The sequence below is a fragment of the Pelodiscus sinensis genome, chromosome 7 (assembly GCF_049634645.1).
Source record: "Pelodiscus sinensis isolate JC-2024 chromosome 7, ASM4963464v1, whole genome shotgun sequence".
NCBI classification, from domain to species: domain Eukaryota; kingdom Metazoa; phylum Chordata; order Testudines; family Trionychidae; genus Pelodiscus; species Pelodiscus sinensis.
In genome coordinates this window covers 28038847-28058990 of record NC_134717.1, presented here as the reverse complement: position 1 = coordinate 28058990, position 20144 = coordinate 28038847, and positions in this window count along the sequence as shown.

Below are 20144 nucleotides of genomic sequence, written 5' to 3'. Positions count from 1 at the left end.
GCTGCTGAAACTGACCAGCGGCTGACTACAGGAAGCCCGAGGCAGAGTTGCTCTGCCCCGGGCTTCCTGGAATCAGCTGCTGATCAGTTTTAGCAGAAGCTGGCTTGGGGACGCCTGGGGTTCTTAAGTTGAATCTGTATGTAAGTCAGAACTGGTGTCCAGATTCAGCCGCTGTTGAAACTGATCAGTTTCAGCAGCGGCTGAATCTGGATGCCAGTTCCGACTTACATACAGATTCAATTTAAGAACAAACCTAGAGTCCCTATCTTGTACGTAACCCGGGGACTGCCTGTATAACAAAATGTTCTTCGAGGAGCATCGCTGTGGGTGCTCAAATGTAAGTGTCTCTGTGTCCCTTCACTTATAATTGGAACTTTTTAGCAGCAGTACTCTGGGTGCTGATGGGCATGCACAGTGCCGCTCACTCCGTAGTGAGCATGCTGATGTACATGTGTCATCAACTGTCCCCAGTTCCTTCTCAGCCATCTTAGGCTTGGTCAGAACCTAGCAGCGCTCTGATTCTTTATAGCAGCTAAAATTGTTGTTAGTGTAGTTTTTCTAGTTAAAGGAAGCTCTAGTTAATTTGTGCACCATCAGTACTGTTATTTCCACCACTGTGCCCGTGGACCATGCAGCAAGAGCGGGTGGTCACATCGGTACCGGGTACCCCCCTATTTGGCACTGACACCACTCCTATGCTTGAGGGACCGAGTAGGCTTCTCACCCCCTCTAGCTTGGCTCCATCCTTTTCTAGTGAGAGTGAAGATGATGAAGAGATCTTTCTTTTGTTACCTACCAGCCCTGTGCTCTGGGGGAGCCAGGGAGTGATATTCATGGAAAACCATTCCTCCTCCCCCTCCCCCCCAGGTCTCTGCTAGAATCAGACAAAGCAATGAAAAGGCCGGGGAAGTCACACCTAAACTAATTAAGGAAATACACCAGCCTCATCTGCATTGAAGATAGAACTCATTAGCATACAGAATGGAGACCAGCTCTTCCAAGGCAGGAACCACAGTGAACTATGGGATACCGAAAGCAGAGAAGCACTGCCTGATGGGAAATCTCTGCTCCAGATGCTAATGAACCCAGACCTGCTCACACCCAAATTAGTCATCAGACCAATTCTAGTAACGATCCTATTGACATCCAAAACACTGAAACTGCCCAATTGCAGTGTGAGCTTGTTCAAGGAACATCACCCCTAACCAGGGGTGACCAGTCTCTATTGTCTCTCTCTGAACTATTGTCCTATCCCTATAAAAACTCCTACTCTTGCCCAAGAAAAACTGTTCTGATACCTGGATTTAAACTGCATCAGTTCCATTGAGATGACTTTATCTCCTGTCTGATCATGCTGGGGGCTCTGCTCTGCTTGTCTCCTGCCCAGTGGACCCCTGGCTACCATCACCATTTGGGAACCCCGATCAGTGCAAGCTCCACGGAGTGGTGAGGTCTCTCTTTTCCTCCCCCCTCCCCATAACTACCTCTCTCTAAGCATAGCCTCCTGACTGTTCCCTATATAAACTGTTATATGGTTAGCTAGCCCTAACATTTGTAATCAGTTCAATTTAGATTTAATATTGTAACTGTTAGAGTTAATAGGAAACCAAACACACAACAGTTACACTATCACTACCCAGAAATAAATAACTTTCATTGTTAAGCTGGTTGCTTCTCTTTCTTTTTCTCTTTCATTCACTCTTCCTCAAGGGGTGTTGTTTTGGCTTCCCCATTCGCTCTGCAACAACGCTTCTTGTACCCAAGCTAAAATCCCTGTAGTGGGGGAAGGGGCATGAAGAAATTTGGCAGTATTTGCTGCAGAATAAAAGATTTCCAAGCTCCTAAAACCACTACAGCAGCAGTTCTGAACCTTTTTCGGTCCACATACCCTTTGGTCTCAGCTAATACATCGCGTTCCCCTCTCGGTAACAAGTTTTTTATAACTTAATGAGAATAATCAAAACTACGGGTATCTTATAAGACATAAGTATCAGTAGATTTTCGTTTTAAACAAACTTTATTTTAAAAATAAAACACTAAAAATTGCACAGAATGTCCATTTACAAATGGACAAACCACACTAGTCTCACTAATGCGAACATTGCTTCTGCTTACTATTAACCAACACTTCTATTCTAGGCGTTGTTTTTTAGAGAGCCACACGCATATCATGTTCTGTATTTAATTTGTTCCTCGCTTTGTTTTTATCAAGGCAAGCACCGAAAAGGTAAATTGTGACAAATGGAGCTATAACTTGGTAAGCTCGTTTTGTTAGAATGGGAAATGCCTCACCAAGGTTACACCAGAACTGGTACAGTATCATTGATTCGAAGTCAACGCCAAGTTTTTGATTATTTCTCAATTTGAGAAGTTCGTCTTTTGCCAGGTAAATATCACTAATTTGTTCAAGAGACACTGTGAAGGGGCTCCTCACCCAAATGTCAGCTGCCAAACCAGTTGGGATAATTCCATTGATGGTGATTTCAAGGTTTTCCAAATGTATAATAATACTTTCGTGAACTCTTGGTTCCACTGGAATTGGCTGTACTGCATCTGAAGTGATTTCATCAGAGAGGAAAACTGGCGAAGTTACCACAATTCACTCTTCTTCCCCAGAGAGTTAATTTCTCTTTAAAGGATTTGATCTTCTCTTCGGCCTCCAAAGTATTCATTTTACTACCTTGGAGTGAAATGGTCAGTGAGTTTAGGATTCCAAATACATCTATAAGGTGATTTCCTCCACCACTTGTTTAAGGATATCTTCTGACATATCCTTGATTCAATCATGAATGGTATCGTTTGATAATGGGATCCATGCTATTTTTGATTTTGCTTCTGTACCACACATTAATTCAACCATTTCGATGGCACACGGTTTCACCAGGGTCTCAGTGATAGTATGGGCTTTTTTCCTTTGGAGATCCGTAATGCCACCTGATAACTAGCCTCCAGCGCTGGTTTCTTCATGGGAGTAAATCCGTGCTCGACAAGAGTGCCCTGTGATTCAAATCATGCTCGTTTGATTTTAAAAACAGCCTCTGGGTCGTTAACATTTTGAGAATGAACAGTCTGCAGATGTTCTTTAAGTTGGATGGCTTCATATACCCATTACTGAGTACCTTTGAGCAAAAGAAGCACAGGTCTCGTTAGTAATAAATATAGCAAGAAAATGCATGAAAAATATTTGAAAAAATGTAGCAGTACAAATAAACATACTATCTACTACCATACGAAAAAAAACACTAAACATAATACACACCTTTAAGTAATCCACAGTGAATTTAAGAAACAGTTGTAGAATACACTTGTACGTGCTTACGTCTGTCATTAATAAAGAGCATCTGACAGTTATTTCTGCAACAAACAACAAAAGTCGACTAGTACAGATTAGTTTACCAACGTTGGTAACCACAACTATGTATGCCTATGCATCGGATCAGGTGAGAGCTGCAAAATAATTAGGTAGATGTTTACGCTATCATGAGTCAACTATATTACTCGCTATATTATTTTCTTAGAAAAATAATTTTAAAAACTTAAATTCATTTGTTTTTTACATAATTTTTTTAGTATTGTATGATTTTTTGTATTGAAAAAATCACCTATAGTTGAACCTCATGTACCCCCTGACACGACTTCTCATACCCGTTGGGGTCTACGGACCTCCAGTTCAGAGCCTCTGCACTACAGGGTTGGATTTTTTTGGGTTGTGTGTGTGAGATAAATTAGGCGAGGGCTGGTCTTACCATGAGGCGAACAGAGGTGGCCACCTTAGGTGCCAGGCTGTGGGGGGACGCCACTTGGACCCAGAGTGTAGAAAATGGTGTCTGCTGCTGGTGCATATGTGTTGTCTCTGCAGTACCATGAGAGGAGTAGAACAGGAAGAAGACAGAATTGAGACCTTTCAAAGTTTTAGCTCAAGCGAGGGAGTATGGGGGCATCATTTGAGCTCCCCGCCTCAAGTGCCAAAGAGTCGTGGGCCAGCCCTGAATTAGGCCATTTGGAGACCACCCAGCAAGCCTACTTTAGGTGACGCACAAGGTCTCAAACTGCTGCTGGAATTATAGAGGAACCTGGCCCAAAGCTTAGAATCTTTCCTTTCACTCTGATCTATTGCTGCTTAGTCCCTCGATCTGGAGTGAAGATTTTCTCCCCTTATGTCTGAGGAAGCAGAGACAGTTGCTCAGATTGGGGCATTTGCCAGGGTGTAGAGAAGTTTTTGACTGACAAGCCTGCTGCTTTATTTAAGAATGCATTCCCCTACTTGAATTTTCCTGCAGGATCGCTCCTGATGTCAGTGTGATATACATACGTGCCGTTCTCTTCCTCAGCTCACTTTCAGAGTAGGGCTAGTTAGAACTTATGCAGTAAGTGCCCTCTTTCATGTTGAAGCAACTTCCTGTTGCTCTGACTCTTCCTCAGCATCTGGTAGCATCTCTGAATTTAATGAAAGCTCTAGAAGAACAAGGTGCAGCTTGGTGTTTTCCTATGTTTATACAAGGGAGATACAGATACAGGCAAAACATATGATCTTAAAATGAGTGTCTTAACAATTAGACCAAAACTGGTCTTTTTTTAGTGTGTGAGAATTCAGTGAAGTTTCCCATCCTCTAAAATAGACACTCTTACCTGTTTTGTTTAGGATGGTGATAGCTTTTTTAAAAATCCAAAAGGGCTATTTTGGTACTGCATTTCTATATAAGACAATAGCTGTTTATATAAACTTCACTTATGCAGACTAATTTTTAAGTGCAGTCTGTTTTATTTTTGCATATACAGAGAACCCCATGTCCCCTGACTAAATAAAGCACTTATGCCTAGAAGAATAGGGCTGCTGGCTTGCAAGTACTTTACTGCAGTGGCTTTTCAAACTACAAGTCACGACCCAAAACTGGGTCAGGCACTGGGTCTTATTGCTGCAGGGTGATCAGTGGGGGTGCTGAGGCAGGCTTCCTGCCTGTTCTGGCACTGCAGACTGAGCTGTATCATAGAAGCAACTAGCAGCAGGCCCAGCTCCTAGGTGAGGGTGGGGGCCAGAATAGTGCACAAGACTTTGCTGTATATTGAAACTTTATATGAGGCTGACAAAATGCAAAACCTCAGTGTTTATTTTATTACAAAGTTTACTTAAAGATGTGAGTTACTCTTTAAAAATAAAGCACATTAAAATCAGCAGTAAAGTAGTGGATATAAGAGTGTGAGACAGAACTATGCCTCTAGCTCTCACTGGCTCTAAAAGGGTAAAGGGAGAGCTTCACTAAGGTTCTTGGTTGCACCTGGATGGTTAGCCAGGCTCAGCTGTACATGAGGTCCAGCTGGGAAAAGAAGCCTAGATGAGAAGGAGACTGCAGAGAGAGAAGGGAAGAATTCTGCAATCCCTCTGGCCATTAGAGAGTGTTAGGAAGGTCAGGAGAGAAACAGATGTCAAGTAAACCTGCAGAGGAGCTGTAAGAAAATGCCTGAACGAAGGTCATGGAAGGGAGAAATCCTGGGAGGCAGCAAGGAGTCTCAGAGCAGACTTCAACTGCTCATCCTTGGAGTTTTGGATGAGAACCCAGAGAGGTAGGGTGTGGGTTTCCCTATGGGTCTTCTGGAACTGGTGGTCTGGAAACACCCTGGTACAAGGTTGAGGAGAGCTATTGAGTCTTAAACTGGGACTCCCAGGAGACAGCCCTAAAGGGTATATATGGATTGGGATAAGATTCTGAGGCTGGGGCACAGCTGCGGGTGGGGCTGGGAGTGGAGCCTTGTCTGGGGGCCCAAGGCTGGCTATAGAGGCATGGGACATGGAGCCCTAGGTGTGCAGCTGGCAGTCAGAGCCCCCAGTCAGAACAGGCATGGAGCTGGGTGGCATTCTTATCTCCCTGGACCATGTGGGCTGGTCCTAGCTACTTGCCCCCCACATATTTCTCCGAGCTCCTCTATGGAGGCATGCCCCACAGTTTGTGCACCTTTGCTCTAAATCTTTTAAATAAATCTCAGAGGTGTACAAGAAATATAGGACTTGGGCCCATTTTCTGTTTTCTGTTTGAACAGAAGTCATTTGTTCCATTGTTAGCTTACATAGTGGCAATGTGTCCTCTGCTTTTGATCACAGATTTCATAGCATAGTTTTCTCTCTGCCCCTGTTTGGTTAATGTGTCTTTTATATGGAAATGTAACTTTTAAAATCTATTTAAATGCATGGAAAAATCAAAATATTTATTGCAAGTATTTAATGTATATGAAAATATGCTCCATTACTATGAACTGCTTTAAAAAGGCACAGCACAGAACTTGCAGCCACTAATATGTTGTGCATTAGTCATTATAGACCCTCTGCTGATGCACTTCAGTGTAGTGATGTATGAAACAAAACACCATTAACATGAAAGATTCCATAGTGTGCTTTATTAGCGCTGTCTACACAGACCAATTAATGTAGAATGTGTTACTGTGCTTTTGAAATGGCACCCACTTAGAACACCATAGTTATACCACCCTGTGAACAAGCCTTGAGTTCCTGCAGCCTCCCTGGGCTACATTAGGCACCTCAGAATTCTGCAGAATCTTCACTGTTCCTAGGTCCCTGTCCTCAACACACACAACTTTCAGCCTCTGCTCTGCTATGGCCACTATGTCAGGGCTTGTGAGTGAGTGCATGCATGGAGGACAGACTGCCTCCTGGTTTGGGGAAACTCCTCTGCCATATGTGGTTTTTAGAGCTCTTTAACCTGCCATAAAGAGTCTGGGGTGGGGATCCATAAAAATTACTTTCCCACTCTATTTTACATTTTGATGACTCCACTGTATAAGGAGAGTTACTTGTTATAAGCCCTCTATGCTGATGAAGTTCAGTGTTGACAAACACAAGCTAATTAATATTATAAGTAATAGTTGGAAATAGGCATACATATTAGTTAATTTAGAGTTCAACAGCACTCAGGAAAAACACCTGTGTATCAGTGTAGGTAGCCCCAAAATTCCAAAGTTCAATACATAGCACTGGTTTAAAAAACAAATATTATGTTAGGATGCCAAGAGAAGGAGACAGAAAATTAGTGGAAATATTACCATCGCTTAATGTTACTCTTTCAACAGATTTAAAAAAGAAAAAGTAAAAATACATGAGGGTTGATAAAAATTATTAGTGGTCTGGAAAGACTTCCACATTGAGAGGAGATTTATAAAATTGGGGCTGTTTAATTTAGAGAGTAAGCAAATAAAAAGGGATGTGATCGAGACTGACATGGTATAGAGAAAGTAAACCATGTGAAAGTCATGGCAACTGTCTCAAGGTACCGGCTTTAAAATTTGATCAAAAGGAATCCACTCTTATGCAATGTATTATTACCCCTTTGGACTAATAGATTATATATTTGAGGCAAACAGTTCAGCCTTCATCTCAGATGAACTACATGGATAACATCAGTAGCTACATCATATAGGACATGGGTTCCCAAACTGGGGGGGCATGAAGAAATTTCAGGGGGGGCATGAGGTGACCCAGGTCCCCCCCCGTCAATCGCCCCTCCCCCAAGTTTTGCTGCTATTTTTGTTTTTTGGTCAGTTCCTTTTTTTTCCCCTCAAGTTTTGCTGCTATTGTTTGGGGGGGAGGAGGGGAGTGTGAGGCTTTCTCAAAAATCAAAAAGGGGGGGCATGATGCCAAAAAGTTTGGGAACCACTGATAGGACTTTTAAAATGCCCTCATGCTTCAGTGCAAGAACAAACCACTAAGCGATAGGGTCAGGAAGAAAATTCCTGCTTGAGCAGATTATTCTATAGTGGGATTTGAGTACCTTGCTCAGATGTATTGATTACTTGCTACTTTCTCAAGTAGTAAACTGAAACTAGTTGTCTGAAATATGCTATTGCAATTCCTTAAATTATCAGCTTCAAAGTAGTGCTCAGCCACCAAATTGCAACTCTGGGTGTGTGTGTGTGAGAGAGGAGGGGGGAGTAATTAAGGAGGCCACTAAGCACCAAATAGTATTTTCTAAAGCAAAGAAAATATCACTCTCTAATTCCCCACTCATCCTTTAAGCTCAAGTATTCTCCATCAATCTTCTGAAACACAAATAAATTACGTAGGCTTATAATTATCACTGAGACACTTTTAGGCTACGTGTACACTGCAGGCTTTTTGCGCAAGACGCGCAAGAGTTCTTGCTCAAAAGATCTTGCGCAAGAGTGCGTCCACACTGCCATGTGCTTTTGCACAAGAGATGTGCTTTTGCGCAAGAAAGCTCTGATGGCCATTTTAGCCATAAGGTTTCTTGCGCAAGAAACCCCTGTTGCCCATACAAACTGCCTTCTTGTGCAAAAGTTCTTGCGCAAGAGGGCTTATTCCTTGTGGGGAGAGCAATAACTCTTGTACAAGAAGCCCTCTGTTCCGATGCTTTACTGTAAATTTACTTGTGCAAGAATGCAGGTGCAGTGTAGATGCTCTGCAAGCTTTTGCGTAAGAACAGCTGTTCTTCCGCAAAAAGCCTACAGTGTAGATGTAGCCTTTTAGTAAACATAAGGTGGGATCATGAAAAATTTTGACTTTGAATAAGGCAGGGATGGGGGAACCTAAGGCCCAGGAGCCTAGGTATGGCCCCCTGCTTGCCTGGATCAGGCCCCGAGGCTCGAAGCTCCCCCACCCCCCAGCATTAGGGAGCCTGTGCTCCAGACCCCCGCTGTCCCTCCACGGGTAGGAAGAACATAAAATCTCCTAGCCTGGGCCCCCCAGGGTTCTGGTGTACAAGGGGAATGTGAAGACTGTCTTTCTCCTTTTCAGTGGCTCACGCCAGAGGAGTGTGTTTTGTTGCTTCTTACTTATGTGTGGCCTCCGGCTGATTTTTCTGTGGGTCAGTGGTTCCTGACCCAAAAAAGGTCCCCCCCCAGAAATAGGGATCACCAACCTGAAAAGGTTGAGATGCTCTGAACTAAAGCGTAGATTATAAAGTCCATAAATCACAAATTTGGTTTAAAAAAACCCAGGCATTTTATAACTGCAGTAAAAGTGTTTGATAAAAGGACCGAGAGCCAGGCAGTTAATTTAAAAAAAAATGTTTTAAAAATTATCTAAAAGATCAAAGTTGCAACTAGATACAACTTGTTACTTTTATTTTTATTAAAATTCTATAAGGATGGGCTTCCATTATGAATTTGGATGCAAGCACTTGGGCATAATTAATCTGAGGAAAAAGAGTGAAGATGTGGATACATAATCAAATCATACCCATCTGTGCAAATTATTGTGTTAAATCTTGCTCTTCCCAAGAGCAAACAGGAACTCCTGAATTCTAAGCAGTTACAATGTTGAAGTTGATTGATGCAGTGAGAGCTCCCCCTCCAATTCCAAAGGTGGAGAGACTTGTCAAATGTTGCTCCACCAAGCCTGGGATAGGGGGCAGGCGCTCCCCCTCATGTTTTATCAGCAATGGGCAACCACGTCTCCCTTAAAAGCTGCTCATTAGTCTTTGAGAAGTCTGCCTAAGTGGCCACATCTGCAAAAGTATGATAATACCTCACAGGTGTACTATGTTAATTAAAATAAATGGTTAATTTGAACTTTCCGAAACTGTCTACTGTAACTGCCCCTCTTCTCCCACAGTTAAATTTCTTTAAAAAATTACTGATTTTTGTGCATCATATTGATGTTGATAAAGATCTTAGTTTCAAGAAACATGCTTGTGCTCATGTCTCCTCCTTGGTATGGAGCTGCCTCTTCACCTTAGCTTTGCTGCTGCTGTTACCAATAAGCACCTACTTGCAGGGCCTGGGGAAGAGCTTGTGCGTGAACTATCTTTTTTTGGGGTATTTATACTGGACCTGTCGCCATGGTATCTGAGCATAAGATTAAGGCTATGCTACTATTGCAAGAGAGAGGAAGTGCAAAGTGGCCAGTGTGGGGGGAAAAAACAAACATGAGATTGATTGACTGTGTAAAAATGTTTGTAAGTTTTCATTTATAGTAAACTTAGGGCTTACTTTAGAAGCACCAAATCTATACAAAAGGATGCCCTCAATTTGAAGACCTTCTGGCATATGTGAAACACAAAGATGGAAAGAGCTGTGCTAGTTGTGTTCTAATATGTAAATTTAAGCTATTTGTGAGGACCCTTCTTAAACTTTTTGGCAGCTGTAAACAAAATCCAATTGTGGATAGTGAATCATAGTGCAAATAGCTCTGCAAACATCGGGAGAGAAGAACCTACTGTCTGCTGATGAGAAACTGTTGTAGTTACCAAACACCACTTTAACAGATGATGTGAACTGCTTTTTTTAAAGGTGACATGCGTAGGAGAAAAAATGGATTTGGGCCCACTTCTACTGCTTCATGAGATATGAAGCCTGAAATGTTCTTAATGTGTTTTCCCTGCATTTTAGGAATATCTGTTTTTTTCTATTGTCCCTGTCTTTGTTGGAGGAAAAACTTAAAAAACAACAAGTAGTCTAGTAGCACTTTAAAGACTAACAAAACATGTAGATGGCATCATGAGCTTTCGTGGGCACAACCCATCTGAAGAAGTGGGTTGTGTCCACGAAAGCTCATGATACCATCTACATGTTTTGTTAGTCTTTAAAGTGCTACTAGACTATTCATTTTTTAAAAGTTTTTCCTGTTACAGACTAAGGATGTAAAAGACTAGTTGACTATCCGATAAGCATTTGCTTATTGGGTAGTATTTTGACTACTGGTAGTCAACTAATCCATTTCCCCTTTCCCCCTTTGTTGCCTCTATGAGATAGCGGCAGTAAAGGTGGGGGATAGGGTACTTCAAAGTGGCAGCGCCGCACAGCAGCGCTGCCACTTTGAAACCCTAAGGTGGCAATTCAAAGAGGCATCCTGCCGCACAGCTGATCAGCTGTGCGGTGGCTGCCCCTTTGAAACTGCCACCTCCCCACCTTTCACAGTGGAGCCCGGGGTCAGCTGGGAACTCTCCAGATGACCCCCAGCTCCATGGCTTTGAAATTCACAAGAGCCCCTGCTGGGGACTCTTATGCATTTCAAAGCAGGCACATTGCATGCAACAAGGAGTCAGCAGGACTTCCCATTGGCCCCGGCCTGCATGCGGACTTCCACATTCATCCTTTGAAATGTGCAAGAGCCCCAATGTGGGCTCTTGTAGATTTCAAAGGAGGAATGCAGAAGTGCCTATTAACTAGTTGACTAGTCAATGGAAATTCCATCGACTAGTCAATTAACTGCATTTTAACATCCTTATTACAGACTAACTTGGTTACCCCTCTGAAGCTTTTGTTGGAAGAATCATTGGATGATTCAGAAACACAAATTTCTTAGCACATAGTTGGAATGAGGTAGCAGACTGCTTCCTTAAGTCAAGGTTTTGGGGAAATTCAAAGAAAGTTTTAAACAGTCTACTGCCTCATATCATTCATAGTCTCTCAGAGTAAGCAGTAGTCCTATTGCAAATATAAAGCAACTAGTAGAGGGAGAGGTGGAAAGAGGAATTAAAATTGGCCCAGCCCATTTTTACACATAGGAAAAAAGCACAATCTGATTATTTTTTTTCTTCACAATTCCTTTTTAAATACACTTTTCTAGCTTCTTTTTCTCCCATGCAAGCGCAAAATCGATTTAATAAGCAGTGTAGTGGACTGAAGATCGTTTTGAGAGGATACAAGCTCCGTTTATACATTATTTAGAATACTATTTCAGCGTTCTATTATGCATTAATGAAAATGTTCAATATTAAAAGGAAGTTTTGAAAATATAAAAAGGAAGTTTTCTCAATCCTATTGTTTTGTGTAACACAATTGGAAAAAGAAGCCACAAGGGTTAATATACAACTGCACCAAAAGCTATGACTTTGTGTTATTCTACATGATTTGTTGGTTTAATGAAAAAAATTAAAAATCAGTGTTAAAATGTATATGATCCCTGTCACTCACTCACTACTGCCATGTTGTAAGGAAGGCTGATTTGGGAAATACTGTTTCACTCCCGAAAAGATGTGTTACTTTGATAGAAGGGGATATAAACCTTTGTAACTGAAAATAAGTGATTGTACAACTACCCATAACACAGGATTTTACATGTAATAAGGAAGCTGCAGCTTCTGGAAGAAATTCTACAGCGTTGTGTGCGCAGAGGGGCAAAAGAAGGCTCAAATTGAATGGCTGTGGTGCTCCATTCTTGAAATTTGTAAATCCCCCTGTTAATTCCATGTCTTTGGGGGATATGGAAAAATATGATTGCCTGTTCACTCTCATAGCACTTGCATTAAGGTAATGTCTGTAATCAAATCAAATGCTTCAGAGCTTCAACCAGTCACTTATAGAAATCAGGAAATGTTTTTCCTTGGTGGACAATTGGCTATATGTATTTTGTCACCTTTTCCTCTGAAGTGTCAGAGATCGCTCAGCAAATTGGTTGTATCAGTACTCTGGGGTAGTGTAGAGAATCGTCTGTTTCAAGACAATTTGGCCAATATGTCTTGCTTCCATGTTCAGGGGTCATACAGCTCACCAGATTGGGGGCTATAAAGGAATTTTCTTCAAATTGTATTTGTGTCTTCTGCAATATTTGGGTGAGGGTTGCCTATTATCATTCGGCATGTCTCTCTCAATCATTTTCCTGCCGTGGCAGAGGCTTAAAAAATGGGTGGCATCTTGGTCTCACGTGTTCTCTGCTTATGGCATGCAACAGTTTAGTCTCCTGAGAGGTGAAATGCTGTACGGTAACTCAGGTTATTGAGTTCAATGTAGGGATAGTAGGTGTAATAGAGCATGCTGTATAGGAGGACCTTATGGCAATCAACTATGAATCTACAAAGTAGCTACCTCTGTAGCTAAAGGAACAACTATTAGCCGTGTAAGTACTGTCTCAATAGTGTGATATACTCATTTCAGGTATTGCTCATGACTGCTGTGCAAATACACATTTCATCTACCCTTAAGGACAGTGTGTGGTATTCTTATGTTGATAGTGGAAATCCATACAGTAACTTACTCCTTTTGTTTTCCCACCTGCATTCTGTCCACTAATCCATCTCATGTCAGAGTTATTACCTTAACATTCCAAAGTAGCTTTCCGACAGCTATCCTTTTCTTCATAATGAGCTCATAAAAATGTTCCCTGGGTGTATCTACTATCCCTGTTCTCCCAATAAAATTGCAGTGATCTGAGGGCACAATGAGCAATATTCTGACCAGCACTAGAGGACATGATTAGGTTTACTATCTACTCTTCTGTATAAAAGGTGGGGACTGTTAAAACAATCAGTGAACAGAAATCCACTTAGGAAGAGCAATAAGCTCCTTGACTTCAATGGGGCCAGAATTTCAAGATTTGAGAGTTCCCTCATTGACTTCAATAAGATCAGGATGTCACCCAAAAGATTTATCTTCTTACTTGTCTATGAGCAAGGCCCTGCTTACTTTGCAATATTCCATATCTCTCAGTATGAGGCTTCCACTGCAATTTTTATTTTACTTAGCTTACTTTGTACAGTCCACAATTTTGCATTCATTTTGTGATTTGCAACACGCTCTTCCTTCCTCATTACTACAACAGAATCCCATTTATCAGACATGATAGCTGCTGGGGTTTGGGCTGCAGCCCCATGCATTAATGGCTGTAATATAATTGCAGCAAAATGTCTGGTTATCAAAAATTTAGCAGGCATAACGGAATAGTTGAGTGTTTATATTGTTTCAGCAGATTTTGCTTAAATAGGTCTTCTCTGGCTTTTTCAAATTACCACAGATATTAATAGTCCATTTTACTTTTCTACGATTTTCCATGTCTTGTTTGCAACTCAGCCACAATCATTTGACAGTCACCCCACAGTTCAAGTAGTGTCTTACCTATGGGATATATAATGACACAGAATCATGGAAAGGAGCTGGAGAAGTCAACTAGTCCATCTCGTCATCATGAGGAGTGTTATGTTTGCCCTCTTCCAGTCTTCTGGGAGCTGACCCTTCCTCATTACATTTTCAAATATAATTACAGGCAGTCCCCGAGTTACGTCGGATCCGCAGTTACGAATGGGGCCCTCTCCCTGGTCTCCAGCAGACCAGGGAGAGGAAGCAAAGTGGCGGAACACACAGGCAGCGGACAGCCCAGACGCGTCTCGGCTGTCCGCTGCCCGCGTGCTCCACGGTTTTGCTCCGCTTTGCTCCCCGTCCCCCTGATCTGCAGACCAGGGGGACGGGGAGCAAAGCGGAGCAAAGCCGCGGAGCCCGAGGGCAGCAGGACAGCCACGGCACATCTGGGCTGTCCCGTTGCCCCTGTGCTCCGCGGCTTTGCTCCGGACGCCTGTGGTACAGCAGCTGGGGCGCTGCCGGTTGGTCCCGTAGCGCCGCTCTGGGCGCTACGGGACCAACCCGACAGCACCCCAGCTGCTCTGCCCCAGGCATCCTGATTCAGCCACTGCTGGTCAGTTTCAGCAGCGGCTGAATCAGGACGCCTGGGGCAGAGCAGCTTGGGTGCTGCTGGGTTGGTCCAGTAGCGCTGAGGAGCGGCGGCGCTACTGGACCAACCCAGCAGCACCCCAACTGCTCTGCCCCAGGCGTCCCCAAGTCAGCCGCTGCTGAAACTGACCAGTGGCTGACTACAGGAAGCCTCTGCCCCGGGCTTTCTGGAATCAGCCACTGATTAGTTTCAGCAGCAGCTGACTTGGGGATGCCTGGGGTTCTTAAGTTGAATCTGTATGTAAGTCAGAACTGGCGTCCAGATTCAGCCGCTGTTGAAACTGATCAGTTTCAGCAGCGGCTGAATCTGGACGCCAGTTCCGACTTACATACAGATTCAACTTAAGAACAAATCTACAGTCCCTATCTTGTACGTAACCCGGGGACTGCCTGTACAGCTGGTTCCAAGATTACTGTAGCTAGTTCCTTAAGTACTCTACTGTAAATTTCACCAGGCCTTGCTAACTTTAATGAATCTGTGATAAAAACGGTTATTTATACTGTTGGAAAAAAGGGGGTTTTGCCTCATCACCTGTCCCAGCTACTGGAACAGGAAATAGACTAGCTTTGACAAACCATGAGATATAAGATCTTAAAATTGCAATGTTAATTTTATACATAGACTCTTTTAGACATAAGATTCCTATTCCAATTGTGTAGCTGGACTCAAAGTCAGTCTTAGGGCACATCTACATTTTCAGGTTATTTTGAAATAAGTTTCTTAAAAATGATAACTCCTGAAAAAACTATTTTGAAATAGTGCATCCACACTACAGGGAAGCCTTGAAGTTAGTCTGAGGCAGAATCCCTTAATGTGGATGCATTATCTTGACTTAGAGCCCCAGGAAGCACTGGGGAGTAAGTACTTTGAATGACTCTGGGAAATAGTTATTATGAAATAACAGCAGCTGAGCATCCACGTTAACCCTATTTTGAAATAGAATGAGGGATTGTTATTTTGAAATAACAAGCCTGTTTATTTTGAAATAACAGGCTTGCTGTGTGGACGCTCACCTTACTATTTCAAAATAAGGGGTGTTATTTCGAAATAACTCTGTAGTGATGTGCCCTAAGAGTGATTAGCTTTACAGGGGGCAGGATAAGAAAAAAGTAGAAATAAAATGTTCCTTAAATTTTTTTAAAATTAGTTGTAGTATGCAATATGTAATAAAGTGTTACTAGTTTTGCCTGCACAACTCCTGTAGCTTTTTCACTCTTTAATAATGTACTAGTCTTGATTTCTGCCTGTAAAACCTTAATACCACCAGACTTGAGTCCCCCTGCACCCAAACTTCTTCCCAGAGCTTGCGCCCTGAAACCCCTCCCAGACCCCAATCCCCTACCCTAGGTTAAGTCCGGAGCCCCTGCCACACTCTGAACCCCTTGGCCCAAGACCAGAGCCTGCATCCCAACCCCTTACCTAGCCTGGTGAAAGTGAGTGATGTTTGGGGAGGAAGGGGAATGCAGTGAGTAGGGTGAGGCCTTGGAGAAAGGGTGGAGCAGGGGCAAGGCCTCAGAGAAGGGGCGGGAAGGAAGCGGGGAAGGGTATTTGGGTTTGAGGTAGCTCTTACATTGCACTTAAATGGAAAAAGTGATCTTGTGGTTGAAAAGGTTGGAGACCACTGTTTTAGCTGTACCATCTGCATGGGCAGGAGGAACACCACACAGCTTGCTTTATTTTTTCAAAGCATGACATATAGATTTAAAATTTTCTGCATTTATTTAAGTTGCTAAGCCTAGTTCAGCCAAATGCTGTTGTTTCCTTGGTAACTTCAAAGGAGAAGAAATCAGCGATACACTATATAGGCAAATTAGTGAATCTACTACATGTGGTATATCAAACTGTATCATATTCATCCCTACTGTGAGTGGGTCTGTAGATGCCACTCCCATTGTAGTTACACCAAGGCTGAGTCTGGCTCAAAATGTATGTGTGTGTGTGTGTATGTGTTGCTGTATCTTTAGGGTTGCCAGATGATTTCTGAAAAAATACCAAAGAAAAAAAAAGGACCCCAAGAGTTATTAAGCAAAATAAAATAAAATAAAATAAAAACCCAGCATGGCCCCTTTAAGAAATGCTTTTGAGGTTTTTTGGCCCTATCAGGCTGCTGGCCGCCGCCCGCCATCTTGCCTCGCTGCGTCAGGCCAGACAGCTCCCCTGCGGAATTCGGTTAGCACCTGGGATTTTCGCCTCCTGGCTGGGAAAAAATCAGAATGTACCGGACATTTTAGATGTCTGGTATTTTCTGAATTTTTTTACCGGACTGGAGGTGAAAATACTGGACTGTCCAGGTCAATACCGGACACTTGGCAACCCTATCTGTCTTGTGCATTTCTAGTGATTGGTTCTATATGAACATGAAGACTTGTCTACACAGAGCAGCAAGGCATACCAGAGGTGTATGATTTCTAAAGTGCACCACCGGGCTGAACGCTAGCTGGCCTGTGTAGATGCAGCTGGTGTGAAGTGAAAGTTCTCTAGCGCACATTAAGGTATTACTACTTGGTACACATTAGAAATCAATCTCTTCTAGTGGGCATTGCTGCTCTATGTGGACAAGCCCTTCATCCCATCTTAAACAGTTTGCAATCTAGTAACGACAGAAACAAAAATAGTAGCATAAAAGGGTAACGTGTACCAAAAATGGGGTCAAAGAGGTGAATGGATATATCTCAATGAAAAAAATTCCTTCTTCCCAACCACTTTAATTAAACAACTAGCCAATTAGCCCGTCATAAGACAGGATTTTCAGGTCTCTCCTCTATGTCGGTCTTCTCTCTTGAGCCTACGGTCTCTCTCCGTCTCTCTCTCACTCTCCTCCTACTGCCTCCCCCCGCCCCCATCTCTCCTCCCCTTCCTGCCTCTCACTTGGGGGACCGTGGAGCCCAAACAGCCGTTCGGGCTCTGTGCTCCCTGAGCTACTTGGGGAGCGCGGAGCCCAAATGGTCACTTGTGCTGCTTGCTCCCCCACGGCGGCCCGGCTGAGCGGTGCAGAAGTCAGCCGAGTGCTACGGCGGGAGGCAACAGAGCCGCCCAGAGGGAACAGCCAACATTTCAGCGTTACCAAGTCTCAGACATTGAGCTACTATATATATGATATAATGTTTCTAAAAGCCCTTCATCCTTGTTATAAGCAGTGGCATTCAGAGTTGTGGGCCTAAGCTGCCTATACCTTCATCCAACTAAATCCCCGGCTCCTGGAATCGTACGATTACACCGGAAACTTCTCATTTTCCTTATATTTTTTTAATGACAGTCTGCAGCTCTTGTGATTGTGAGGAAAAGTTTGCAAACTGGACCTATTTGTAACCTACACAGTGATGAGCGAGTTGACAAAAACTTTGCAGCGATAACTTTGAAAGGTATGAATTGTCCTGTGCATCTCAGTGATGGTGGTAACTGCACTGCCTGCTATGCTTGGGAGCCCTGCTACAGAGCTGCACGGAGCAGGAAGAGAAGAATGTAATGGGCCCACCCACCAAGTCAAGCAGCTATATCCCCAGATACTCAGATAAAACCTAGGAGGAGACCTGCTGCCACTTCCAAATGGAAGAAGGGGGCCCTGCCTCTGCCTTTCTGGGTGTGGGTTGGCAGCTGGAGCCCTGGAAGAGCAGAAGCAAGACATGGGGTGGGCTGCCTAGGGTCCCTGAAATGCTTTATTCCCTCCCTGATGGCCTGTTCTCTGTAGGTGTTAATTTGGAGGAGAATCTTCAGGCAGCAGTTGAATTCTGAATGGGTCAGTGTCTTTGCAATTTATTTGCAGCGCGCCCTCTCCTATCCCAACCAGCCTGGCTTGGCTGGGGCAGTAGAAATGAGAGACTTTGCTGCACAGCAGGACAACAATCCAGACTGCGTCAGAGCTGAAGGTCAGTGCCCTGCGAATGAGGTTTCTCCCGGCTGCCCTGGCTGACAAAGCCCCTCTGTTTTATATCAAAGGCCCAGCAGCTCGAACACCTCAGCTAATTGCAAGTGGCATAATAAGCCAGAGGACGTGCCTAATGTAGCCTGGTTCAGCATCACCCATCCCTCCGTTAAAACACACATTACAAAAGTGTGAGTCAGTCACTCGTCACGAGGACTCAGAACCTTTAAAAGAATATGCAAAGAATTTGACCTAACCTAAGTCTTGCTCCCTCTTCCCTTCCACATCACTAGCAGGAGCCCCTGCCATTCTTTTTCTTGAAGTTACTTCCCACCCCCCTAGCTTGCCACAACGTACTCTCTTGTGATCCCGCCGCCCAGCAGGCCTTCTGGAGGATAGCCTCCTTGCACAGAAATTCTCCATCCTATACTCTGCACCTGGCGTGGGTTTTGTTGTTCCTTTTTGTGTTACATGCTGTTTCCTCACTCCTAGTTCTTGCTATGAGGGCATGTTCCTCCTAGCAGTAGGTTTAACTAAACTGCAGTGGAAGAGGCCAGAAAACTGGGTGTACCTAGAACAGAAAAGCCCAGGTTAGTCATTCCACTCACTGCAAGCAGCCAAGAACCACCCTCTTTCAATCATCTGCAAAACTCTTAGGAACTAGCTAGTTCCCAAGATTAAGCTAGTAACCTATGGGTTAACAGCATCCAGTTTTTTCTACACTGTGGCTACTGCATTGAACTCCTGTGTTAGAAATCTTGTACAGAGAAGTTGCTTTCTAGTGACATCTGGCTACTCAGACTGCTGCTAAATGCAATTACGGTAGATAGAATGCTGACAGCTAATGGAACAAGAATCATTTTCTGTTTTTACTACATAGTGATGTACATTTTTTTTATTCCAAGTATTTATGCAAGCTGTTAGCTTCAGGGCTGGAGTCAGAGGTTACATTCTCTGTTAAATGTGAGATGAGCTCATGAGATAAAACATGTATGCTGTGTAATGGATAATATAGCAGCTGCCTTCTTGTTGTTGGCACTCTGCTTAAGCATTTGAACATGGAAACCCTTTGTGATAGATTGCTGCATCTGTTGTCTTATGTTCTGAATGACTCTTGCACCTAAATATTTTTGAGTGTATAATTGACAGCATAATGCAAAAGGAAAACTTTATTGATGCTTTGGAAAACATGGGCTACTTTATACCCAGACTCATCACTTTAAGCTTCATCTTATGGTTTGAAAAACAAGAGGTGATCTGTAAACAGACATCAGTGCTAAAGCTTATTCAATAAGGAAGAGGGGATATGCTAGAACATTAATCAAATTCACAGTTGTTATAAAATCAGGTGTTGCTGATACCAGAGAGGACAGAGATAGTACAAAAGAACATAAAGAGACAAGAGGAACTGTACTGGGAAGAAAGAGATGAAGGTGTTTCACCTGAAAACCCCCTATACTGTTACATTTGAAGAAAAACAATAGGAAACAGACCTATTCGGTCTGAGGGGACTATTAACAACAATGTTTAATTAACAGTTTAACATTTGTCACTCATCTTAGTTTTCAAAGTGCTTTTTAAAGAGGCAACTTCTTTTTACAACTGAGGCACAGAGGACTTATGCGACTTGCCTAAGGTCACACAAGAAGTCTGTGGCAGAGTGAGAAACTGAACTGAAAACTTCTGGATTCAAGGCCAGTATCAAAGGAGATGAGGGAAACTCATTATTGTGTCCTTTAAAACTGAACTGGGCAATGCACTTGAAAATGAATTTTGGGGAGGCATCTTATATTGGGCTAGCTGATCTAATAAGACTTTTTCACCTCTAATTTCTATGATTCCATATGTTTGTTTTTGGCAAAGTCAAGAATG